This window comes from Dermacentor albipictus, chromosome 4, assembly GCF_038994185.2.
Source record: "Dermacentor albipictus isolate Rhodes 1998 colony chromosome 4, USDA_Dalb.pri_finalv2, whole genome shotgun sequence".
NCBI lineage: Eukaryota > Metazoa > Arthropoda > Arachnida > Ixodida > Ixodidae > Dermacentor > Dermacentor albipictus.
The window spans coordinates 85,922,195-85,950,152 of NC_091824.1; the positions used below are offsets into that span (position 1 = coordinate 85,922,195).

General features: G+C 44.0%; 1 long non-coding RNA gene across 2 annotated transcripts; it reads left to right on the forward strand.

Moving 5' to 3' along the window:
* Positions 1–1,024: 1,024 nt before the first annotated feature.
* Positions 1,025–27,876, forward strand: LOC135901192 (uncharacterized). Of its 2 annotated transcripts, none has more exons than XR_010564038.2 (4): positions 1,025–1,246; positions 12,089–12,258; positions 24,700–24,805; positions 27,535–27,876. It is a non-coding gene; the product is annotated as an uncharacterized lncRNA (long non-coding RNA). The 2 variants fall into 2 exon arrangements; XR_010564037.1 differs by having other exon boundaries at positions 1,027–1,246; positions 12,105–12,258.
* Positions 27,877–27,958: the final 82 nt, after the last annotated feature.

Genomic DNA, 27,958 nt, shown 5'->3' on the forward strand with positions numbered 1-27,958 from the left:
ATCGGGAAGTAAAACAGAACCCGCTAACTAGATAGCAATCTGACTAACACGCACAGTCTGTAAATTTCTAGGACACACTATCTTAAAGCAGGTAACCAAATATCATGAACAGAAAGAAATGCTAGCAGATTGTCAGCATGGTTTCCACAAAGGAATGCGCACGGTAACACAACTAATTGAGCTTGTTCACGATGTATCTTTAATTAATCATCTACAGAAACAAATTGATCTAATCATTCTAGACTCTTCAAAAGCTTTAGAACGTGTAACACATAATAGATCAATTTATAAACTCGAACTTACTTTGGGAAAAGAACCTATTCTCAACAGTATCGAAGCGTACCTCACTAACCGCACTCAATTTGTAGAAGTTAACCAGCAATATTTCATAAAATCTAGCATAAGATCCTGAGTTCCACTTCTGGCTCCATGTTAATTTCTCATGTACATTAATTATCTGCCTTCTGATATTCTTGTCAATGTTACTTGTTTCTGACGATTCTGTTCTGTACCAGGAAATTAATTCTTATAATGACCACGTAGCTTTGAACGACGCTTTATCACTTCTGTACAAATGGTGTAAGGAATGGCAAACGACTTCGAATGTTTTTGTTTGGGCGGCTCGAAAGAAATAGCTTAGCTGGAAACTGGGTGGTGATTCTGTAATGTCACACAAGCCTGCAGTCTTTTTTTGAATTCTGAAACTGAAAAAAAAAATAAACACCGCCATTACTGCTCGCCCGCAGTGACGCTCGACCTAACGCGCGGCTCCTCGGCGTGACCAATACATAGACAGTCGGCCTAGTTTCGGTATCTGGCAAATAGCGTCGCCATGTTTCTGGTGGCCAACGGCAAATTAAATACATTTTACATATTTTGCTCTATCTTTGAAACCTACGAATGATTAAACATTAAGAAACTGTGTGTAGAAAAAACTGAACTCTTCGTCGTATTTTGTTTTCTGGCGTGCTTTATTGTATTTGGTCGTTTCGTGCGTTGCGTCAACGGACGGCGCTGTCGTGGTTATCACTTTGACTGCCATTCTGTTCGTCTGCTCCTGGGACTTTTTGCACACGTGCACGCCTTTGCAGGCTATTCTGGGCTGCAATATTTTGTTCCTGTATCGCCCAGTGTTCCAGCAGTTTGGGAAAAAACATAAGCCACAAGATGTTCTGAGCGGCTCTGTGGCGGGCTAACGCGGGGATGGACAGCGGGTCCACTTTTTCCGCTTGCAAGAGAACGAAAGGTAAGCACGCTTTTTATCCTGTCGTTATGCAGCAAATTGCCGCTAACTTTGTCGAACTGGCTACAACACGAATGCAAGCGTTTTCCGTAGCAGTACATTTGTCTCTGATGCGTAAATACATTGAAGCTACCCATTGACAACAGCTCCCGAGTCGAGTGATTGCTAGCTGAGCCACGGATGGAAATTGTGCCCCTTTATACGTCGGCAACTTCTATTCGCTCTATGTAAGAATAAGAAAAGCTATATTTTTTTTTGGTGAAGATGTTTGAATGCTTGCTGCACGGACGAGGGGGTTAGATTAGAGAACACTGTGCTTGCCTATTCTCCTTGGTCAGACATTGTAAGCTGCCCAGAACTTCACAAGAAACGGAAACCAACTGAAGGACCACTGTGCTGGCGCCAAAAGCGCTGCAAGCGATGTTTCCTTGGCATAGCCTGCTACGGTGCTGGGCGCCTTTTTACGTCATACGTAGCGAAATGTATAGCCAAAAAAATAATAAAGTGGCCTAATGTGTGTTGTTTTTTAATCGATATTCATCTGCGATGTGCGATGTTCGCGGTTATTATTTAAGAACTAAGCAGACGAGCAGATTTTGCCGAGAACGAGCGCATTTAAATTCGCGTCAAGTCGCGTAGCCGCGCTATGCGTACGAAGGCGCTTATCCATCAGCTCGTGTACAGATGGAAACGAAATTTTATTCATTTAACATTTGATCTGTGTGCTGGCGAAAGGTTTTTTTTTTGTCGTACAGTAGCGCACGACCACTCACGGCGAGTACGACACTTCTTATTATTCGAAACCACGCCGCTTCATTAAACATCAAAATTTGGGAAGTAAGCGACAGAGAAAGCGCTAGGACAATGTGCGATTACTGTGAGGGAGCCACTACATCAAGTTAACCGTGGTCTTTAGCAATTGTGGAACCTACTGAGTTTCAAAAGCCGTGTCTAACTCTGTAGCAGCTCAAGTTATCAGTATCATCAGATACCCATTATGGCTGAGGCATCGATGCGTCCGGTTCGAATAGCGTCAGCCGTGCTGCGTTATCTGGTTGGTCACCGTCACAAAGCGTCGGAACGTTCGTACCTCTGTTAATAGACAAGCGTGCGGCAGCGATAAAAATGCCCCATTAACTCTTGCACGTGCGCGATATGTTGCAGTATTGTTTTCTGGCATTTAAAGGAAAAGTTAAGTACACATACTGACTTTCGTGTCAGATACTACGATACGGCCTGTTTAGCGCTTATTGCCTACGGCCACCGGTAGTTGAGGTCACGGGAAGTTTTCGAAGCGTCTAAGTGAAGCATATCTTGTTGTACAAAACGTGTTACCGAATCCCGTTGGAAACATATCTGAAAAGGGTTCGCCAATTGCTGCCGCATATTTTGAACGCTATTTCACCTTCTCACCACGTTACCCAAACCTTCTAACGAAATAAATGTTTAAGGAAAGGACGCGGAGTAATCGGATAGGTGTTCCCCTTTGTTGGAAACCCCATTTTACGCACTGTGATTCTATATCGAGTACTCAGGGTTCATTAGGCGAGCTATGGCGGAGTGTTTATAGGCATAGCATCTCTCTCAACCGCCAGACCCTCACAACGAACAAAGACAATCGAGACAGGACCCTTGAATCGCATACCTGCGCCAACGTATCGCAATTACTGCTCGTGGTCTGAACCACGACGCGTGTTTCAGCGCAAGAGAATATAACTGTCTGTACAAGAACGCGCTGGCCACGAAATTACCATGCAAAGCTACACGTTCAGGAAATACAGTGTGGCGACATGGTGCTAGTGCGGGCTTCTGTTAGCTTGCTATCAATCGTTTTCACGGGCGACGCCTTCTCAATCTCGCCGGTCATTACCTCGCGGCGCCGCCTCACTCGTATAATACTTCACAAGTAATCAGCGTCCATCGCTAACAACAAAGAACACAACAAACTGCGACACGAGGGCATTGTCAATGAAGCTGAAATCAATTTTCTGAAATTTTGTTGTAATGTTTCTTTGTGAACGCACCCCCCCCCCCCCCCTCCCCACTTAATGCATTCGTGGTTTTGATGAAAAGGCTACGGCACACCATAACACGATACCGTTTGACAATCGTGGGCGCTGATGGGAGGAGGACAGTCCGTATAATGTTAACACTGAAAAGCGGAGCATTTCGCGGTTTCTTGAAGGTAGGCAAGGATGGGTGAACACTGCTCGCACCTCACTCAGGAAACAAGAAGTCAATGCGATACGGCAGGCTCAGAACGATGCGGAATTGTGGTCGTCGTACCGCGTATCTAAGGCCCGCATGTGAAAGTGTAGGTGGAAAAAGACAGTTGAAAAGAACAACTGCGGCGACTCTCATACCAAGGGAATGCCATAATAAATAGAATGCTGGGAGCGGCAAAGCGTCAAGTGGTTTTAAGGCTTTTCGCTATAGGCTATATCTCGAATGTGAAATTAGAAGAATCACTGAGCGTTTCTCATACACGTCCTTGTGCATTTGCATGAGGCTCGGGCTCAGCAAACTGTATATTGAATGCTGCATGAAAAGCGGACTTAGAGCATAGCTCTCAGGGTAAGCCAAATCCATGGCCGGGGTCATCTGCCTTGTACGCACCATTCAAACTCCAGGAGCAGCTGCCACTTCAGCAGCTGCCAGCTGCCACTTCATGCCGATAAAAGATATTTACTGCGAGTCTGCCTGGCCTTCCACCACTAACACGGTCACTTTGCTGGTTTTGTGATGCATCTGTCTCCGTCTCTTAAATTAGACCCTGGCCAAATCCAGGCTTCAATTCCAACGGCGGCCGTGTCACTCATGCTCGTGGTACCACTGGCGCTAAGACGGCATCGCATAAGGCCGTCAGTACATGCCAGTTGGTTTGACATGACGACGGCATCTCGCCGCGCACTGCAAAATGTGCACCTTCTTTGCTAAATTTGATGCCTGCACCGTAATATCCTGGTATCTTAATCAATGATTAATGCTCATAATTGAGGCGAAGTCGATATATGACGGTATGTAAAAATGTTTGAGTATAGCCTCGCTGACGTTGACAGAAAAGGAACTACGGTTTTTAGATGCGTAACTAGTGCAATGTGCCTGTCAGGTGTCACGTATGACTCCTGAGATGACGTGATAAGTGATGACCTGATGTTCGAATAAACAAGTTGAATGTTGCGCTATGTGTGTCTCGTTTTCACCTAATGGCCTCATCTTTCAAGCGCATTTTCACCACCATCACGTAAGGCTTCGACTGCTACTGCTGCGGACAAAATGTGTCCGTTTTGTGAAGACGAAAATTATTCAATAAACATTTCATACGTTTTCTGTTGTGTGGGGGTCAATAATACTTATGCAAATATAAACATTTGTCTCTGCTTAACATTCGGTTGCCGTATAATGGTATTTTTAAACTTGAAGCCCGTCACAAGGGGGTAATTTTCCAATCAAGCTTAGTCTTTTTGTCACGTGGCTTCCTCATAAATATGCATGGACAAGCCGATGTATCTCATTTCCCAGTGCCAACATTGCTCACACAAAATAAGCCGTCGAAAGACACGACGCTCTCCATTGCAAAATATAAATATGTTATCGAGGTGCGCTTGTTGCGCTTGGGCCAGTGTGGCTGCGCAGGGAGTGAAGCTGGTCCTGCCAAAAACACTCCTGGGGCCGTTCCAAGTGCTACCATTCGCCCACTGAAAAGTGCAGTCGGCACTAATAAATGTGTACACATTTGCATATCTAGGTTCAGGTATCATCTGGCGGGTTTATTGAAGACCTTCATCTGGTGTTAGGAACTCGCGACCGGTATTCTGCAATGAATGCTAACATATTTCACCGTCAATGAGTCACTTACTTGGCGAGTCTGAGCATGGTGTAACAGGGGTCATGCCACAAAACCAAGCATTGAAAGAACAAAATCTTCGCTGCATACGTCCATGTGAACCTTGTGCTGCGTCCTTTCACTAGTTCCACAACAGTAATAAGTTCCAAGAATACGTTCTTAATCTCTGTACCCGAGCATCGCTGTATTTCTAGGCGTGAGTGCTGTCACCAAAAAATGTTACAGGGGCACAATGTTGATGAAACTTTATCGGTGAGCATCACGGACACAATTGCTGATTGCTCTCTAGTGCGTGCCATTACTTGACGCGGAAAAGAGCTGAACAATGCGCTAATACTTCCCCTCAACAGCTTACTCTTGTTTTGGTGAACAGGGCCTTCAAAGGTATACTGCCGGCCTTTTAAAACTAACTTTCCATTGCCTCTTCGTCTTTCCCGCAACTGCTGCCGCAGCAGCTGCTGCTGTCTTGCTGATTGCCGGTACCAGACCTCGTACAAATAAGCACCGAATATAGTGCAAACGAAGGCGCTCCCGCGGGGGGGGGGAGCTGACAGGGGGCAGGTGATGGATACGTAAGCATGTACGTGAGCCTGAACACAAGCACGCCGTCTTCGTCATGCCTTCGTCACCATTTGATCGTTTTCATGCCGTTGTGGTCATTCTTTCAATGTCATGCCATAATTACCGTTCCGCTGTCTTCACTCTGTCGACATCATCAGGCATTCCGCAGCCATCATTCTGTCGTTACTGTGCCAACGGTGTTATGCACGTGTAACTATTCCGCAGTATCTTACCATCATCATCATACAGTCTTAATCCCACTGTGTCATTCTATTCTCATCATGCCGTTGTCTCATCCTTCCATCTTCATCATGCTATCGTTGTCAATGCGTCGCCATGCAGTCGTCGTCCTGCATTCGTGACCATAGTGATTGCGCCGTCATCATACTGTCGTCGTCATTTGATCAACGTCATAACATAATCGTCATTCCTTCTTCGTAATTCCACTGTCGTCCTTCCGTCATCGTCATAGCACCATCGTCATGCTATCATCATCATGCACTCGTACTCATTGCGTCGTCAAAATATACTCGTCGTTCACATTGTCCTCACGTCTTCGTAGTCACGATGTTCTCGACATTACATCATCGTTGTGTTATCAACATCGTTGTCTATTTGTAGCGGCACTCCTGCGATCATGCACTCCTGCGAGCATGCGATCATTGTCATGTGTTGTAGGCACAAAGTCGTTATGATGTCGTCCTGGTTGTTGCGTAGTCGTCATTATAGTGGCGTCGTCCCATTGTTGTCATGTGGTTGTCATTCAAAAATCGCTATGCGTCCCATCCACATGTGCTTGCGCTACAAGCTATGTTCAGTAGAGCGCTTCCTAATGAACATGTATCCAACTTCTTAGTTTGCTCCAACAAGGAAAATGGCGAATAAAATATCAGAATTCTCAGCAATGTCCAGTAAGCCTTCACCTTCACTAAACCTGTTCCCACAGCGCGTCAGAGCTTCATACTTTTTTCATAAGTCAGCCAGTCAAGGACACCTAAGTTGTGGCAATGAACGTGGGAGGAGTTGGTCTATATAGGAAAACATTTTCAGACGTCTTGCTTTTGCTATATGAATGGGTAAGTCTTTTCTTTTCGATGGAAGAAGCTCTCTGAATTCGTAGTGCGCAGCGGTAAATCAGGACAGAAGCACAAACAAACATATCAGTGCATCGTGGAGTCTAGTACTTCTTCGCAACGCAAGTCACGTCTCCCAGGCGTCATTGAAGCCAGTTCTTCACTGCGAACATTTCTTAAGCGATAGATTCAGAGGTTTCAATTTGTTTTTAGCGTATTTTCCTTTCCTCTGATTGGCAAATTGCTCCTTCAATTCAAGGAGGACGCACAATGGGAATCTTCCCTGAGAAGACAGCTCATCAACTCCAAATTGGGAACACAAACATTGTTTAGTTTGTGTTGTTCTCCTTCCTCTGAAGAGTTTGTTCTTCCGCTTTTTTGAGGAAAAGCAGAGAATTAGCAGAAGAGGAACAACCGGCACAGATGAGCGCTATGTTCTGAGCCATATGCCTGTACGTATGAACATGGTCTACAGGCCAGCGACATAGGGTGTGAGAATGATGAGCGGCACCTAAATTTGGTGCATTAATTTTCGTTTCGATACATATCCTTCTGCCTTCCTTCCATTTGAATTCATTTTGTCTTCTTCCCTATGCAACGTAGTCAAGCAGACTTTTCCTAGTTAAACTCCTGCTATTTTTTTTGTTCTTGTCGCTCTTCGACTGCTTCCCGTCTGATATTTGAAAATGTACACAAAAATTGTCTTACGGTTTTTTGTATCAATGGTACCTGAGCACAATGCCATGATATAGTTTGTCGTGTTGCGCGTTTACTTTATATACTAAATAAACAGGAACCCAATGCTTTGACAAAAGAGGCAGAGGTTATATTGTGCCACAGTTGTGTAGCGAGGCATCAATTCTTAAACATGTCGTGAAGGACTACTATATATATATATTCCTCTGGTAATATTGTTTGCTAAGGGTTTGACGAGCATGTCGCGACAGGAGCGGTTCTGCCTCACTCTGCAAGGCAAAAAGAATGACAGCCATAGGAAGAGAGTAACTTAGTGCAAGTGAGTGGAATACCAGGTGAAATGGCTGCTTCATACGACTGGTGTCCGGTCTTGTGACATGTTGATGCTCTATTCCACGCGCTTCTTTAAATATTGGTTTGTTGGTTTCTAGAGGGGCACGCAAAGCAAGAACTATCATAATGTGAAGAGTTTACTTCAGGAATTCTGAGCAGTGTAAATGCATTTCTGTATTACTGTGCAGCTTTGTCCTCGTAATAGAAAATAAGTGCAAGCTTTGCAATGTTGCTGATTAACAAATTATGTATAAAATTACGGCGATTATGTCAATACAAAGTTACTGGAGCATTTCTGAAAGAAGCGTTTTTGATTATTCATGGTGTTCTATTTCTACAATAACTTACTGCCTAGATTATAAAAGACAACTCGCTAAATTTTCAAAAAAAAAATCGCGATCTCTCGCTATACGCTGCAGTAGCAGTAGTGCTGCTCTAAACACGCTCCGAACGAAGCAACTCTCATGGTGTCTCACAAACAAATAGGAATGACACGCACGCCGCTCCTTGGCGTAAAGAGACAAATCGATAGCCTGCGCTGCTGTTAGGCTAAGTTAGTTTCCGTGAATGACATGAAGCTGTGATCAACAATCTCGAGCTAAAACAACAATCCGACCAGGTGCACCATTAACACGACTTTAGCGGTCACACAAACGTTAGCGACTGTCAAATCGATGCGATTGTTCATTAAGCATGGAGTACACAGGCATAGTTTGTTAGCATCGTGTTTGAGAGCTGCACATCCTCCGATGTGCAAACGGAAGGCAGATCTTTTTTTTTTAGTTTTTAGAGCCTTTCTTTTAAGCAAAACAAAGCTACACCGAAGACAGCCCGCAGTGAGGGACTGAAAACACATGTTTTCAAATATGCTCAAAGAACTTGGTTCTAACATACTGGCTGTAAATTTAGTTATTACAAGCATAATGAACGGATGAATCTCAACAATTTAATGCGTTCGTGAAATGTACCTGGGGCTTCCTTATGTCACTGCTACCGTATGGTTGGTTTAAACCGCACAGAGCTTATCAGCTTTCTTTTACAGCCAAGCTGTTTATGAGGACCCCGTCCGTCGTTGTCGGACTTCGATAAAGAAGGGCCACGTGACCTAGCAGGAGGGGAAAAGAGCTCAACAAGGGCCAAGGGGTTGAAGTGACTCCCTTCCCCCTGTGAGGATACTATCTTATACGCGAATCTTATACAGTTGTCACATGGTGCATTTTCGATGATCGAGCAAGATCGGCAGTGGCATCCAATTTATTGACGATTGATTCAACCCTGCCGCGAAAGAAATAAATGTTATCCTGGCAGTTTGCGGCCAACGAGCAGTGTCCAGCGATTGAAGAGCGATACTAAAAGCGCGTGACTGCCGGCACTTCTTGCTGGCGCAAGAAGTGCCGGCAGCCAGCTCAGTCGTCAAACCAATCCAACCAATGGTCAAAATGACTGCAGCGCCCGCCTATCCGGTGGTGTGCCTTGCGCCCAATGTACGGAGCTTTGGATTAGTGGTTCCGCACATTCCTTCCCAGCTGCAAGTACGGGAAGACCACGAGTAGTGCGTACTCGTGAGGAAGGAGCTGTCTACCACGAGCGTCATCGAGAGTTGGCTCGTGAACGGGCTCGTCGTCGCAGGGCTGACCCCGAGCTGCGCTCCAGAGACGCCGAGTTTAAAGGGCAGCGCTGGCCATCAGCAAATACAACATTACACTCATACTCCATTGCATGGTGCAACACTTGGCGTAACTAACGCAGCTTCGCTGTTCGACTATCTTCACGGACTGAAAGGGGCGGTAAATGTTTTTTTTTCAATACAAAAGCTTATGCTTTGTAGCTGAGATGCCCTAAATAATGCACCAGCAAAGGTCAGTGTTCCTGGTTAAACCTAATGGAGGCCTTTGGAAGCTCTGAAAGCGCTTCAATATGGGCCAGCGATGACGAAAATGCTTTGTGGAATACAAATTTTTTTCCTGATAAGCTTCAGTTGGAGCTTGTATTGGGTCTAAGCCACGCTTGTAGCACATGTAATTTACTCTGTGGTGACAGTCAGCTAGGGCCAATCATTGAAAGGTTATTATGGAGCGTCCACGCCGGTGCCAGGCATGAGGGCGAGCACTGAACACTCCCAGGTGACATCTTTCATATTTCTTCACTCTCCAAGAGTGTACTTTGTTTAGTTTTCTCTTGCCGACATCAGTTGTTGGCAAATTTCTCCCTAAGGTATGTGCTGATAGTTAGGGATAATCACTACCATTATACTCATAATCACCATCATCGTTAGCAGCGGTGTTGCAAATATCATGAAAAGGGTCACGAACACTCATGCATCAAGTGCTAGCCAGAGCGGGTACAGATGCAAGAGATCTATGTGTACCTGTACTATACGTTGTAATGTATGGTATTAAGGCATACTTAGAGAACCTGAAACTAATGTTCCCGAAAGTGTCTGAGCATAGCGCTTACTACAGTCAGTAGCACAGGCAAGTGTATTGGTATTTCGGCTGAGCTGAGCACTGAAAGAACGTGCTACGAGAAGCACTACACCGGTGAATAAACAATTTAAAAGATGTTATACGAACTTCGCGGTGGGATGGAGTCTGTAGCGAACTTTCGTTGCTCCTAAAAACGGTTTAAAAGTAAGCTTTCAGTGAGGGAGCGTCTATCTAAATACGTGGGAACAGGGAAATCCTTTTTTTTTCGGCATTCACTGCAGCAAATTTGATGAAGATAGACGTATTTCAAAGGACACTTAAACTATACTCAATGCAATGAGAGATTTTTTATTTAGGTGATAAATATATTAGCAGAAAATGTTCAAAATATTAAAAATATGTTATCAGTAATTACCGGCTTGTAACACAGTAATAAATAATGATGTCACACATGTATATTCTGCACCAGTTAGACACCTTATAATCAGATAAACTAAATGTTTTGATTTAGTATACACCATTCTCAAATAAAACAATAATTCATCAGTAGAAATGTTGCAGAACTCTCGTAAGCATTGTAATAATTTTGTGTAAACCGTGAACTGGTATGAAGAATTTTGAGGCCTGAGATGCTCTAACACGGACAGTTTGCCAAACTGCAATTTACGGTTTTGGTGCAGAGTGGCAGAGTTGTAAACTTCCTGCTTATATTTTTTTTTTACTTGTCGGTATTCGGCAATTGTTGAAAAAGTACGAGGTCGCATATCAAAATTGTGCTTCCTATTATTTGCTAGAATTTTTATCTCTCTCTGGTATGTAACTTATTTTATTACAGTTAGTGAAGTGGTTGTTTCATGGAAGCATTTCTCAGTTTTTTATTGTGTTCGAATAATTAAATTGGAATTGGCATCGAGCTAAAGCTTCCACTCATACTGCTTGTGCAGATATTAAGATAAGACCTTTCTAGTGCGCTCTACATTCGTAAGATGGGGCGAGTTGCCGTGTGTGCGTTTCAGTCAAGGGCCTTTCGCCTTACCGGGCGCATTGCCAGTGCACTATCACCTTCGAGCGATAATCGTAGGGGCGCTACTGAAGTTATCGTCTTTTTGAAAAAAAAAAAAATGTGTCAAGCAGTTAAGGCGAACTATCAGTTCTCAAGCATGTTAGAGAGCCAGGAGGCATCGTGCAAGTACACTCATCTATGCGTTCAATAGGCTCATGTATGTACGGAGTTTGCCTTTACATCAGTTTGAGCAAATTCGGCTAAATGCCAAGGCAGTATCCTAATTATGACAATTTTTACTTACAAGAAGTTTCTTGCGTTGCAGTGAAACATTTTGTTCGTACCGTTTGTAGAATGGCTAGCTCCGTTACGGTTTTATTCATTAGCTGGGGATGCTTGCCCCAACTACGTACTTATTGTGCATTGTTCTTGTAAAGCACAATGTCTTGAGTTATGGAAACAGGCCAAAATGAAAGCAGTCGAGGAACCGACTTTGTTATGGATAATATGTTGTTGCATGAACCTGGCCCACGGGTCAAGACTAACCACACTCTACAGCAAAACCGTACCTTGCTCGCAGTAATTTCCTCTTTCTGCCGCCGCTTACAAGTGCCCAGGTTCTTGCGCACTGCAGAAAAATTGGCCAATGTAGGCGCAGAATAACGCTGGAGGCTGCCGATTTAGTCGATGCCCACGAGAACATGGCACCACCATCCATGCTCAATTACTGCGGCTTGCTTAGGCAACCTTGTTTTCTTTTATTTTCTTTACCAAACTATCGTTCCTTCTCACTTTTGTAGAAGGAACCTTCTGTGCAGAATTCTGTTCTTCACTTACTGGGGTACGTAGGCACGCGTGTGAAGGGAGAAAGTATTATTTGTTCAATGACCCGGAAATTATCCATAGCAACGCTTCGACGCAGATGCGATTCCGGGATCGGGTAATGGAGGCAGACAGCGAGGACAAGGTGGCACCGACAAGACGGGCTACTTGAGATACGAATCGTCTGCACCATCTGCTGGCCTCGGCCACTTCGAAAGTGTCGCGAGCACTTCTGTATGGACAAGTTTCCGTCGGTAAGCTCACAGTTCTCTTGTCTAGAACTACGCAGGCACGACCATGTTATTCCTAAGAACTCTCGTTTCCGCTTTGAACTGCTGTGAAGATGACATTAAGATATGTTTTACACGTGAACAAAGGAAAACCGTGAGGGTTTTTCGCTCTCGCTTTCGGAATCATACTTGTAAGATTTTAAATGACTTCGCAATGAGGAGCGATGAGAGAGTAGCCAAGATCTCTACACTGTCATTAAAATGGTTAGATCAGAGTGTGGCACCCTAACACTAGACGTAGGTGGAAATTGGAATTAATGATTAGGGAATACGTGGGAGCAAGAAAGGCAAAGTGCAATGAAATTTTTGACCGTGCAATCAGCCTAGGTCCAGATAGTGTAAATATTGGGCATTCTCAGTGCAAAATTTTGTGCTGGAAATACGAGTAGATGCATCGTGAAAAGACAGAAGTTTAATTATGAAAATTTTTATTTATAAGCCTGTTCTGGCGTAGCATTGAGACATATCGTTCGCACCGTTTGTAGAATGGCCAGCGCCTTTACGGCTTTATTCGTTAGCTGGGGATGCTTGCCCCACCTACCGCCTTACTGTGAACGTTCTATTTTAAAATGTGATTGATATTTCAACATAATAAATATCAAATCAAAAGTGTTTTTCGGAGCGTAAAAGCAGCCCGCGAATACACGCAAAGTGCGTCGAGCGGCCAGTCGCGGGGCAATGTTGCGTGTATTCGCGGGCTCCTTTCACGCCTGGAAAAACACTTTTATCTGGCACGCATAGAGCAACGGAATGCTGTATCGGTAGTTTTTCGTGTTAGTCTACCATTTTAGCATTGACGCTTTTCATCTAATTATATTGTTTGAGAACTTGATTGGTTAATTAAGACCAATTATGTAGTCAGGTAGAATGCAAAAAAAATACTATAAGTATTTCCAAACGACGGCAAGCAACATTACCTTGGTTCTGTCCAGATACGTGGCATTTGCATATTAAAAAAAAAACATTGGTACATGATAGTTGGGACACCCTCTATAGCCGGGTGTAACGGAATACTCAGAATGGCCACTAGATACATTAAATAAATGTGACTGGAGCAGTACGTTGTGGCACTATATAACTTGCTTGAATGCTAATCGAATTACGGTCGACCGACATCGTAAGATGGGTTCTGCCATAAATTTGTTTGTTTGTTTTGGTTGCATGCTTCTTTGTCAGATACTTTCGTCCACCCTCTACGCAGAACTACGAGAGGCCACCATGGTTAGGGCAGTTTTTTAGGGGGGGGGGGTGTAGTTCTGCAAGAACTTACAACTTAAACTAACAAAAAAAAGTAATATGAATTGTACCATTGCTATGACACTGCGTAAACAGCGGTCAACTCGACAAGCTGCTCGTAACAAAGAGCGTGGCGTTGTTCACGGCCGCATGACACGAAGGGTCTGCACAGAGGCGATGCCTTGAGTTTTTCACGCTGGTGAACATACCTGAGTAACCGAAAAGGTCATTGTTAACCTATATCCACCTATACTTTTCAATGCCTGCCATGTCGCTCCTAAATGCACGGGGACCAGTAGACCACTGCCGCGGCACCACATTTGCAGTCCTTTTATGCATCTTGTTGTCGGAGCTGCAGGGATAAATTTAGCTGGGAATGACGCGCGATCAGGTGCAATACAAGAAAAGTGACATGGCGTTAATGAAGCTCCTAGAAACTGTGACCCAGTACTGGTATAGGTGACCAACCAAGTGGCGCTCTCTCGGTGACTCCCGGTATCGCCGTCACTTGGCTGGCATTGAGAAGATGCAGGATGCTACGGCGCACAAGCGCGAAGAAGCGGCCATGTGATTTATCGTTGCACTAAAACCTCCTTCATTCACCCCTTGTTTAGTGGGACGCTGTATGACAACCTTTCCCACGTCCCTCGGCCGGCAATACTGCGGCGATGACTGAGGGTGGCAATGCAGCAGCACAGGACAGTGTCGAACATAATTGAACTATAGCTCTATATTTCTTGATCTAGTAATCAATGGAAGTTTGGTACGCTTTAAAAATGACCTTGTTCTCAATTTAATGGATTAGCTGGTTGATGCTAAGACGTAATTGAGGCAAAACTAATTTTCTTATTACCAGGCCACTGGACATCGGCCTCTGCTTCCCAAGCAGAATCAGCAAGTGAGCAAAGGACGACTTGCGTATGTGGTTCTTGCGCTAGCAGCAACGCTGGTCTCCCACATGTTACTGTCATTGCTGGGACGAGGTGTGGAGCACAACCTCTAGCAAGTGGGGACATTTTGCCTTCCCATCGAAGGTAGGCTTGATGGCGTAAAAGTGCACGCGTAGCATTTGTGAGACTAATACTTCCTTCGAAACATCGATCAACCTGAGAGTTTTCGAAAAATACATCGCATAAAAAGGAAAAGCTGGCCGTTCTGAGAACTTGCCTTCAGGGTAACTGATATTTTATTACGGCGCATATATGCACTGGGAACCTTGCGAATAAACCGCAAGGACGAGATGAACGCAAACAATGCACACTCGCTCTTCTGTTGCCAACGTGGCCAGACTGACTATAGCGCTACCGACGTATTGAGAAGCAGGAAGACAGTGACAGTGCTTCATGCACATCGTTCTTATTCATAAAGTGCGAGCGCGAAGATGCCCACCTGAAGTACAAAGCATTTCCTGGTTTTGCATCTTCAATACTTACTTGGCCCACTGATGCGAGGCCAGCGCCGTTTGAAATTTCATCCTTTTCTATAGAAGCTCAATTTGCGGTCGGTGCTAGGGCTGCAATATATCCCAAATCTTTCTAAGCAGCGTCACTGGCAATGTGAAGTGCCCCCAACTTGATATTTTAAAATAAATTCTCTAAACACGTCGAAATTGCAAGCGTTCCGACAAATTCAGTGCGCTTTCTGATTTAATTTCCACGAACCAACCGCCGTTTCGTGGTGGCGCCTGCGACAGCAGTGCAAGAAGAAGAGGCAGAAGAAGAAACCGCCGTTCAAACCGGAGCCCTGTGCCCGACGAGATGTCCTCCGAGGAAAACAAGGAAGGCGGCGACGAGGAAGAAGGCGAGAACGGGGGCGAGGAAGGGAACTCCGGGGGAGATAACGCGGAAGACAAGAAGGACTCCAGCGAGGAGGAAGGCGGCAAGGACGAGAAGGAAGGGGGTGACGCCGGCGGCGAAGGAAGCGGGGATGCCGGGGGCGCCGGCGCGGCTGCGGCTGCACCGGGTAGCGGTTCGGATACCGCCGGTGGCTCGAGCCACCGAACGTTCGCCCTGATCGGCATCGCGGCGGCCATCGCCGGACTCGCCATCCTCATCATCGCCCTGGTGGTGCTCGGGGGACAACCCGCCGCTGTCAACCCGGAGCGACCGGTCAACGTGTCTAACGACACATTCTTCAACTTGCCCGTGGATGAGGAGGAAAGCTGGTGGCGCTGACGCCGCTATAGGGGCTCCCTGCGCTTTCCACCCCACTCCCCTTGCCTCTCCCCCCTACCGCCTTTTATCATGCGGTGCTGCTGCTACCATGTTGCCATATACAACGGTTAGCACCCATGCGCCAGAAACGCTGCAGTGAGCGCGACCTCGGCAGGGACGTTATGCGCGAACGCAAAGCGGACTGCGCAGCGGATTGCATATGTGATATCGCGGAGTGATTACTGCGTCAAAGTGATTATAGACTCTTGAGGTAGCGCTCATAAACGACAAAACAATGTTTTGGGAGATTTCGCTTTAACCGCTCCAATTTAAGTCAATGTTACTTTTGGACAAACGTGCGCGCCTGTATGGCAGTGGTAATTGTGCAATTTCGTGATCGTTGTGCGATGCATTTTTTATCTTCACAATAATGATAAATATCAACATTATAGGCTCGAAAAAAATGTAGTCGGTCTATGATTCTTTTAAACTTACTAGCCTAAAACTGGGATCTTAATTTGCATGCTAAACAGTATTTTGGTACCGTAAAAGTGATTTCACTTGAGCATTATGGGAGACGAGACAGCCACTAACGGACGCGAACTTGCGGGCCTATATTGCGCACAATTTGGCTTTACTATAGAAGACCCCTCTATACAATGTACATGATTTTAAACCGGTTAATGGAAAAATTGCAAAAGGATATCGAAGCAGGTTATCGTTTCAAGCCATGGCAGCTTTCCAAAAGTGTTTTATAGAACCATGCGGTAAAAACAGTCCCATGAAGAAAAAAAAAGTGTGGCGAAGAGGCACATTTCAGACTTGTGATTTGACACTGATAACTGAAAACACAATCAGCACCAGATGAAGACAGTGAATAAGATATATAATTCAGATAAGCATAGAAAAAAGATTAACTTGCCGTCCCGCCCCTGCGAATGCGGAAAACTGTCACTGCAACTGCTGAGGGGGGTATTCTAAAAAATGCGAAAGCATTAATGCCCACGAAAAAGTAAACTAAAAAAAACAGCATTAACATCCAACAGTACCAAAATTCAAGTGACCAAGTGTTGAAGTCACGTTCGGCATGATGACGTAACGTGATTTCTTAACGCAGAAAGTTGGGCTGGTTGGTGTTGATGCATTTTTTGAAATGTAGTTATACTAGCACTAACAAGACTAACGGAAAAAAGTTTGGACAGTACAGAGCGCTAGTCTTCTCTCAACTTTTTTCCGTTAGTCTCGTTAGTGCTAGTAGCTATGTCTCAGCAAACGTGCTTACGTTCATCACACTAAATGTCGCGTGATGACATCATCGCACCAAAGGTTGCGTTTGACATCATCACGTCAAACGCTTCGTTACATGATAAGGGGATCATCAAGTGACAATATCGCCTGATGAAGTCATCGCGTCAAACGTGACGCTGTAAATTGAAAGCCATCTGGGACGGGCACAAAGACCGCCGTTCGCTGCGTTTTCGCGGCTTAGTTCGCGGTGATGCGTGAGGCAGCGTGTAGGTCAATGCTCGCTGCCGCTCCCGCGATTCCTCACTTCAGCGTACTGACATCGCGTTTCCGCGGTCATCGAGTGAGATTTGTCCATGCTTGCTTGTGAGCGCGTGACGTCATGCTTCCTAATTTATTTAGGATGCCTATGTTTACAGGTTTATGCTGTCGATAAAACTACTGTCGCGTAGCTGTCAATCTTTACGTTTCTTCTTCGCCTGTGTTGTGTAGCAGTGTCCTTTTCTTTCTTATCGTTTTTCTTTTCTTACAAATTATCTTTTCGCCCATGAGTGGGGAGGCCGGTTGGGGCAATGTCACGGGGGGCTCCACCCTATTCGCCTGGGGGTCCGGCCAGTCGACCGCGTTGTCGCCCGCCTTTCGTACTGGCGACGGAAGCGGCGTCTTATAATTTGCGAAACTGCTCGGTGAATGCTTCTCGACTGTTTTGTAAACTTGCTCTTTCTAGACGATGATAATTCTTCGCTCTGGCTCATGAAAAGCCCAATGGCTGTCTCCGTAGTTTTCTGTGTATGTTTATTTTTCGTTGGGTTATAATTATTTTGGCTGACGGCTGTCATTGAGTTCGAGCTCGGCGAAGCTCTCCCACGATTGGCTGTGTGTATTTGAATCTGTGTGGCCTGATTGGCTCTAGTAAACGAGGAGTTGGGACTGACGTTTCGTTTGCTATATGGCGGGGTGTTCTGACGCTTCCCGAGGCGCCCAGGGAGAGTTCTCGCCGGAGACACCAAGCGACCAGGTCGCAGCGAGCGCTGCTGAGTTGTCATACTTATGTAATGTGCTAGCGCCTAAATGTTTAAGTCGAGTAACTAAAGTTCAATTAAAACAAATCAGAAAATTGTCTACGGATCTCCAGTGTGTTCGCCTCATCTCTCCAACGTGGAACAAGTAGCGGCAACATTCTGGGTTGCACTACTATTTCTACTTCGTATAGTTGTCCACTAATTTGCTATCGCAATCGATGGTTCGTCTTTCGGACGAAGCTGTGACTTTGTTTTTTAGTTTTATTTTTTACTCATCTAACAAAGCCTTTTCTGTGTTTCTTACACTTTTAGAGACGGACTATATGTGTCCCTAGTATATGTTATGTTTGCTTTTTTCCCACAGTTTTTGTCTCAAGTGATTATGTTTCCCCTGAAACAAATTAACCAAAAATACAATCCACAGAGAAAATGGGCATTCATTTCGGTTCTTTCGTGAACGTGTTGCATCATAATTTAGTAGGTCGGCATGTGTAGCTGAACTCGATCGCGGAAATCAATTCTTGTCCATGTGCCGAATGTACAAACTCGGATCCCAATTTGATTGATGGCTTTATTACGCATTGCCCATGGCAATATCGCCTCCAGAATTTCAATGTGGAAAAATCTATGCATGAACGGCTGCTACTGGAAAAGCACTTGAAAAGTACTTGATGAAGACGAAGCTTCCAGCAAAGCGTCATTATGGGTGGCACAGTAAATTGTAACCATTGCTCGCTTTCGCGCTAGCGATATGTCATGGTTTTCTAACATTTAAAGAGCAATCTCACTTTCATTTGAGCCATAAAAACAGCAGACGGGCGATAAAGGCAGGCAACACTGCCAATTTATGTGAACCGGCTGGTGTACACTTTCCGGTGCCTTTCGTTATAGTTTGGTTTTCCGAGCTCGGGGGGGGGGGGGGAGGGGGGGGGGGCGAAAGGCGGTTTGTCTTCGTCAACGTCGTTATATCTGCTGTTGTCGTCGTTGTCGGTAATTTGAACAGGATAGCGATGCCGCGTTTGTAACTCTTGTCGCACTCGCCAGAATATTTCCGACAGGGGTGTGTGTGAATTATAATTAATGGCATAATGCAAATTAAATTAGACACAAAGAAAGACGTGCACAAGGACAGGACCTACCAATATCTATTTATTCTCATGCGAACCACTGATATTTGTACAATATTTTGCACATGCGTGCCGCCGCATCATCGCATCACAAGGGAAGAAATCGCGACACAAGTCTATCGCGTGTCGAAGAGCGAGAGTAGTGTGCGAATGTAAAGAAAGTCAATGTCATTTATCTAAACAAACGTTAGAGACTCAAAACACCAGTCGAAGCGGCAGATTCCCAAGGTTGTAGCTTCGATCATTATCGCAAAGCCCGGAGGAGCCAACAGACTCGACAGCTTCAGAAAGGCGGACCACGCGGAGACGGCCGCGCACGCCTCCATGTCTCCAGTTGCCTGGCGCAACGCTACACCCACGGCTCAGTTGGATCCGCGACGGAAGATGAGGGACGAAAGAATGGACAGGCGCGCCGATAACGCTGTCCTCTCCTTTCCCTCTCGCAGGCACACATTCGTTTCCATTAGCGGCCGAAAGCCGACGACACGAGACTTACCTTTCTTTACCCGTGCGCACGTCAATGCCGATAGAGCTCGGAGTACGCGGCTCGTGTTACCCACCGGCACCCGGCGCGTTAGGCGAAGTCGGAGACGTTTACAATAGGCACTCCTTCCGTACGGGGACGAGCACACGCCTCTTGCTCGCCTTCGCGCTCTCCTTTATTAGACGCCCCGTCGGGTCTTGGGACGCTGGGCTGTAACAATCGAGCGGTACCTCTGCGAGGCCGCTCCCTGAAAGGAACCCGACGCCTCTGTTCCATTACAGTGCTGCAAGGAACACAGAGGGAAGTCCAGTTGTACTCTTTTGATAAGTCGCAAGAGACTGTGTTCGCAACCACGTGCCGTGTTCGTTGCTCTCTTACGCTTCACTGACCGGAAGGTGTCAGGCGTTTTATGGAAGACCGCTATTGCTAGGGCACCTTGATTTCTTCTTCGCTTTTATTTATTTTTTAGCTTTTAAGAGGAGAGTTGGCATCGTAGGTGGGGCTAGCTGTTGCTTTCCGGTTAGACAAATAACAGCAACCAAGACATGGGCAGTCCTCCCCCCCCCCCCCCCCGAAAAAGAAAGCCACAATAATAAATACGCAATATGAATTAACGTCAGCGTGGTTCTTCTTCAGAAAGTTTAATCAAGCACATAGTCCGTCGCTACCCATGCAGTTACACAGTAAGTTCTGACAGTTTGCTAAAGCAATAGTTAGGGGTAATTTACATATATATTGATTGAACAGCGTATGTTAAACTATGAAGAAAACCCAGCGCCAGCAATAAAACCCTCACGAACATTTCAGGCGCCTTTTGCAAAAGGACTACAGTGCTGTCCATGAAACCAACATACAGTGAAGCCAAGGAAAGTGTAGTGGAAATTAACTTTGCTCTGTAAATATAATCTAGAACAAATAAGGAAAGCGTAAATGAAGTTCGAATAAAGAAAATTTGCCGCTGGTGGTAGCTCAACAATTTATTTTCCCTAAATACTTGTACGTAATACTTGTACCAGTATAACTACAATGGCGCAAGAAATAACTATAGTCAATAACAACCAAATAAATAAATAAATAAATAAATAAATAAATAAATAAATAAATAAATAAATAAATAAATAAATAAATAAATAAATAAATAAATAAATAAATAAATAAATAAATAAATAAATAAATAAATAAAAAGAAGCTATAAACACGAAGCAAAATAAATTATGATTTTGCGGTCTATGAAATATTGTGGGACAATAGAAGCACACCTCTAGTTGGCAGGGCATGGCCATCAACCAAATTCTTTAGCTTCCATGAGACAGTGCGCTACAGAAAAATATGGGGAGTCGCAATAATTACAGGTATTTTTTTTAATGCACCAAGTTTAAAAGAAAATTGCTCTAGCAGATAGAACATTTAAGCCCTTGAACTAAATTACTGGATGAGACGGTCAATATTTATAAACGCGTTATCCCCTCAAAACACTGATTATAGTTTTATTTATTACATTACGGCCCATATTGCCATTCATGAATTGCAGCTGATAAGTTCGCAGGGCATATCCGCTTTATTTATTTATTTATTTATTTATTTATTTATTTATTTATTTATTTATGAAAACTACCAGCCGTAAAGCCATTACAGGGTGGATGCAAACACTACAACTCAACATGTGCACACAGTCACAAGCACAACATCTATACAAACCTAGTTCAATTAACTGGAGACCAACAACCACGATAACACAATCGCTCAGCGGTCGTGTGAATCCAGGTCGCAATTACTACATATTTACCGACTAATAGTCACAACAATACGATAGGTTTTACTCGGAACAAATTCTTGGGGTGACAATAGTTTCAAGATAACTTTCAAAATCTGCGATGAAATACATTGACCTTCCAGTTACTTTTGTATATCATTGCATAAGACAGTGCTTTCGTTAAAATAAGTAATCGGAACAAACGTGCCTTTTTACCGCACGTTTGATGGCGCATATGTCGAAACCAGTGCCATCCTGAGAATTAGTGCCAAGTTGATATGCCCTGCAATTCACTAGCTACAATGCATAAAATATGATGTGCTGTAAATTATTTAGTAAAAGAATGTAAGTAGTGAAATTTTTTTAATTGCTGATTTACGCATTTGATTGCTCGTGGAAGCCCACCTCATCGAGCATAATTTAGTTCGAGACTTGAAATTGTGCTAGAAAGCACAGACGATATCTTTTTAGTTAGTGGAGCTAAAAAAGTTGGGTCCGCCTTATACATGAAAACTTATGGGTTGTCTTCGTTTTCCAAGCATTGCAACAACAACAACAACAACAAAAAGATGTCGCGAGGAAGCCGTGTTCTCGCGTAAGATCTTCCTTCAGTTCATCCTGAGTTGCTGTTGTGCACGAAGAAAAGAAATCAAGCACACGTTTCTTGCTTGTGGGTATACGGTCATATGGTAATTTGTTTAGTAGCACACCACTCCTTAGCCGAGCTACTGCAATGAAATAGGGCGTCGACGTCACACCCTTCACTGGCGAATGTGAATTGAAGTCTTCCACGACGAACGCACTATAAAGAGCAACGTATGCTTGATATCATTTTTTTTATGTTCACACCTTTTTATATTTACATGATAGGCGGTTTGTTTCATCTTGGCATAAGTTATGGTACAAGCTTTGGAGCACGTCCTAAATGTATATTGCTATAATTGCGGCTCATCGGTAAAGTGGTTCACTTTGCTTCTAGGAACCATCACATGCCTGGCACGTCTCAATTATAGCTTCAGACATGGACACCTTCTCTCACTTTACGAATGTCCCATGGTTCGTGCATGCGCCCATGTTAGGTCTCTATTAAAACCCCGTATAGAGCCCTTCAAGTACGCTTCGACAATGTTTACATCATTTGAAAACCAGGGCAACGGGATTGCTCGGTAAGATTTCCGCTTTAAATCTACCTACCACGAAAAGAAAAAAGCAGCAAATTCAATGTATCGCGGTTTACACGCAAGCAATAACATTGCCATTACGTTTTGAAAGTTTCATGGGCCGTGCGCCCCAGAAACGGGGCGGGAAGAAATAACTTGCTGAGGCAGCCTTTCCCTGCACCGCTCGACAAAAGACATTGGGCTGTTTTCGTTTCAACTGCATGTACAAAGATCCAGGTGCATAAAGAAAAAAAAGCAACGGAATCAATAAAACCTGTTCCGAGATCGGAAGTTGCACTCGGATGCAGGGAGAATGTGGAGCTTTTGCCTGTGCGGCCTGACATCAATCAAACGGTCGTTTGTCTCAAGTCATTCCTCTTGTTCGGCGAAGGACGCCGTGGAGAACTGCCTCGCTCACAATGTCGCTTGAGTTTCCGCTATCGTTACACCAGTGCGACATCGCATTGAGGGCAAGAAGCATTCGAGCTGCAGCTTCTTCTAGAAGATGTGCACTATTGCAGCTCGCGCAGCTGGTTTTCTCTAAAAGCTACGCTTGAAGCGGCCCGCTGAACGTTGTCCGTAAACAAAGAGGCGAAACCGATTTTTCCCGATTTCCTTATTCCGGAAAACATTCTTGCCTTTGCTACACCCTTTCTTTATTTCAAAAGAACATAGAAAAGAAAGCCAATTTGCCATCAGTGGTCAATTGAGACTGCGTTTTATATATAATTTTATTGAAATCGAAGAAAACCGAACATTTATAGTAATAGAAAGGACGAAATGAAACGGTATATTTGCAAAGGGCAGTGCTTTGCACGCGCTTTTAAAGTAAAATAAAAGAAACGAGCTTGATGCAACACCGTAATCTCTGCGTATATCAATAAGAAAATCTTGCAATTATCCGACAAATAACTTTCAATTACATTGTTCACGCTACGTATTGATAGCTCACGCTAATAATCTTGTCTATAGCGCAGCACACCTTATGTACAGGATCCTTATCTTTCGCGTATAAGCGGCCAATCCCTGGTTTTGGCACCCCGAACAAGCTTTAGTGTACTTACGTGAGTGGACTTTTTGTTCTTATGATTTGGAGTTGGCTTTCACTTATAGTGTTACATTAGTGTACTTATGTGACTAGAATTTGAGTTATGATTTCACTGTTTTCATTATGCTTAATTCTTTTTTAATCCCTATGAGAAAAGGAGTAGCCGGCGCGAATTAAAGGGACAACATCTCCTAAATACCATATAATAATAAAAAAGCTATAACTACCTATTCCGTAAAATAAAATATCAAGGGAAGCGAAATGAAACATGATGCAAAAAGACTCAGAATAAAAAAAAATACTGACGGCCGTGTTTTATTGGTGAGTTACCTGCGATTTTCCGTATATCGGGTGTCATTCTAGCTTTTCTCGATGGCCGATCCACTGGACCTCATGATTTTCCATGTCTCTCTCTCTCTCTTTCTCTCTCTCATAGCAGAAGAAACCAACAAATACTGACACCAAGACAGCTGAGGGGAAATTCCTTGTAGCTAATGATAAACGGAAATGAAAGTGCATGAAAAAACAACTCGCCGCAGGTGGTACATGAAGCCACGTCTGGGGATTACCAGTGCGATTGCCAGTCTGCCACATCCAGATAGGACACGCTGTTCTTGAGTAGGGAATTCTGTCTTAAAAGAGCAGGAAACTACTGGCACAATCATTGATCGTGCCTCCTAAAAAACGTCGCTACCAACCACGGAGCCATTTGTTAAAAAAAAGCGGCCTTTCTTCGAGAGTCACCCCTGCTTTGCCATATCGAGTGTGTTTCAAACCTCTTTTATGGGTCGATGCTGGAGATTGTGCAGTCTAAAAATGTGGGCCGATACGTGGTACTGGGTAAGGCAGACATGGCCCCTGGGGCCATTGGTCACCATGATGTTCCGGATATATATATATATATTTGGAATCTGCCCAACCCGTAACAAGCACAGTCAAAAACTTAAGCAGTTTGAGGCTCCTCCTACTGTCCTCACATAAGCGATAATGCGATAGAGCACGGTGCCCCTATCTCACCTCAACCTCGCTCATACAGGCTTTGTCTTCCATCGACTTCATTTGCAGATCGTCTTCCAATGCTTTTTTTTATGCACACGGATGGGTATCGAGCTTTTCTTAACGGCAATGAGAGTAGTGCAACACGCACCGGCTTACTCATCCATTTCTGTTTGTACAGATTTCCGGAGCCTCTGCTGAATCAGCTTCACGTGGCAATCAGCAGTGCATCTTATGAAGCAAGTCCTCACTGAAGACCACAGGGTGGTGCTAACCTGTTCCTCCCGGTATGTCTACCTAAATTAGTTCGGGGCCTCTGCTGGATCATCCACCAATCAGCAGGCTATCTTCTCCACCAGAAACTGCCATTGCTAAACCACGGGTAACCGGCAGTGCTAGCAATATTATTACTGATCACTATCCTATCGTACTACGTTTTCAAGATTGTCTATTCTTTTGAAACACATTGTACTACAGAATCGTACTTGACAATAAACTGTTCCTTATCAATTTTAAGGAACAGTTTTCCTAGGAGAGACGGGACTGAAGTCGAATCAGTGAACGATCCTCAAAAAGCTTTCAGGCCGTTTCTAACACGGCCCTTATCGCTTTTCAAGTCTGAATTGAATTGAATTCTGTGGGTTTTACGCGTGACAACCAAGATTTGATTATGAGGCACGTGGTAGTGGGGGACTCCGGGATAATTTTGAACCCCATGGGGTCTTTAACGTGCTTACAATGCACGGAACTTGGATGTTATTGTATTTCAGCCCCATCGAAATGCGGCCACCGCACTTTCCCAGTCACACCGTCACAAAAAAAATAGAGAAAAAAATGTGGCATCATTGCAGAATCCTGGCTCACGAATAACCTCCTGAAAGCCATGCGTTTTTGTCAAAATCTTCACAAAAATTGTTTTACCGCTTAACTACTTGCTCAATACAAGAGGATTTCGAATTTACTGCGCACCTGAGAAAAGCTAAAAGGACTGATGATTAAAAAAAATGCCGAGTGTGGTAATAACAATAAAAACAGCGCGAAATAATTCACAAATTTCAAACAGATGCACGCAGAAAGTTGTGTGAATGAATAATAGGTTATATAGTATTCCGCTTCACATAGCCGCCGCTGTCTGTGATCAATTCTTCATGCTACTGACTATGCGTCTATATCGACATGCATTATAACCACCTTCTCCATACATCTTTTTTTGCATCCTCATCGGCTGAAGTAGTTTTGACAATGAAGACCATTAAATCTACGAGATTTCTGGCTTTGATAACGTTAATCTCTATATCGATATCATTGCACACTATGTTGCTGACGATCTGTCTGTTATCATAGACTTCGTTTCTAAAACTGTTGTTTTCCCGCGTGAAGTAAAATACGGTCAGGTCATTCCCAATTTCAAAGCGAGATGATTGCGTGCTTTTGCGGAACCATAGGCCTATTTGTGTGGACCCGTTTCTTTTTTTAAGTTATCAAAAAGCTTATTAAAAGGCGACCAATGATCTATATAGATAATTTGAATTCCCTTACTCCTTATCAGTTTCCCTTTCGTTCCGCCTATTTGAATGATCTAGGGCTAATTGCAATGGCGGACTCTATTAAAGAAGCTACGAACGAGGGCAAATTTGCAGCTTCTCTGCAGCACTTGCAGCATCGCTTCACTTGAGCATCGACCTAACTAAGCATCCGGCACTCTTAATTACTCGATTCTTTTCACTAAACTAGAAGCCATTGGAATAGCCAGTCCGCCGCGGTATACTTATCCGCAGTTACCTACAAAGTAAACAAGTCGTTAGTGTTTTCTAGAGCATACTAAAAATAAAAAAAAATTAGGTGTACTGCAGGGGGTCCATATTAGCCCCTCTCCTATTCCTGATATATAATAATGATTTACATAGTTGCCTCTCATCATCTTAATGCATTCTGTATGCTGATGACACTACTACATATCACTCTGACAGTGTTTCACATCGGGAAATTGGGAGTATCGCTGCATGGCATGAGCATAACAAGCTGTAAATAAATCAATACAGGACCAAACTTGTCATTTTCACTTGATATCAACGATAGCCCGAACACATCATCAGCTTTCCTTCAGCTGTCACTCGAACTCGGCAATTGATCACTGTAACTGTGTTAGTGCAGAATTGCAGAAAGACATTAGCGACGAAAGTTCCTAAATTACTGGCAACACAATTCAAAACTTCACTAAGCTTAAAAATGTGGCTTAAGGCTGGGGCCACCTTCGAGCCTATTCAAGTTCTCGACTTCTGAGTGTACGTGCTCCCTTTCCATTCAGCATACATAGAGCGCCAATAAACGACAACAATTCTAAAAAAAATCTTGCATAGGTGTTCTTCAATTCGCAATAAACTTGGCTTCATCGTTATCATTAACCACAGAAGACCTGACACTCTTCATAGGTTCATTACGCGGTAGCGAAGAAAACATATCTTCAACGTAAAAACTAAAAATTGAGCATGATCCAGTATTATGTGTCTCGAGAAGTTAATAAGATAAAAACGGTCGACAGCATTGAGAACCTCAAGCTGTTTTTGCAAACAACCCGAAATTACAAATTGTCAAGTCCTGCTTTCCGAAATTATGGGCCTGAATGGGAAATCCGGTTTAAGAGCTCTAACTAAAAAACACCTGCAGTATTAAGCTCTTAGTCTGCTTGAGTCGAGACATCAGGCCTTTCACATTTCTATCCTGTACTATGGAAAGGTCCTGCTGCTTAACCTTAGATGCTGTGACATCAATCTTGTAAAATTTTTCATAACCACCTTTTCAGAATTTTCCGCATTCCCACTTACCGGCATCACTACAAACATTCGTTCCTTATCCGCCAGTGTCATTTTCTTCTTTTCCTTCGTCCTTGTCTGTATCGCGCTGTTAATTTCCTCAACATGAATTACCACCAACTCGCCTAAGTTTCTCTTCTGGTGGAGTTCATTGTATTGCTCAAACAAACTGGAACAAAAATCGTCTTCCGATTTCGTTACAGGAAAGAAGCACCTGCACGAGAACTGACCCAATCCTGTCGCCTTTGCTCACTAGTAATTGCTGTTGCTGGACACTTCAAACGAAAGAGATCAACCGAAAATGCCTGCACGTCACTGTGGGAATGCTGAGCATTAAGTAGACGAAACGAGGTTTGACACTTGTACTACGCGATTCCCCAGACAGCAAGGCACCCTTTTTCTTGGGAGACTTATGCAGTGCTAGGTCACGTGAGAGGAAAGACTAAGAAACAAGGAAATCAGTATTTTTTTGCGTGTCACTATCCGTTCTAATGCAATTGTTACCACCTACTTACGGGATGAATAAACGCAGGGTGTTAATTGGTTTTTGCGGCAAGAAAAGAGGAATCATTTTGGGCCAAATTGAAAAAAAAGGTAAGTATAACGTCGGCAAAGCCAGGCCAACTC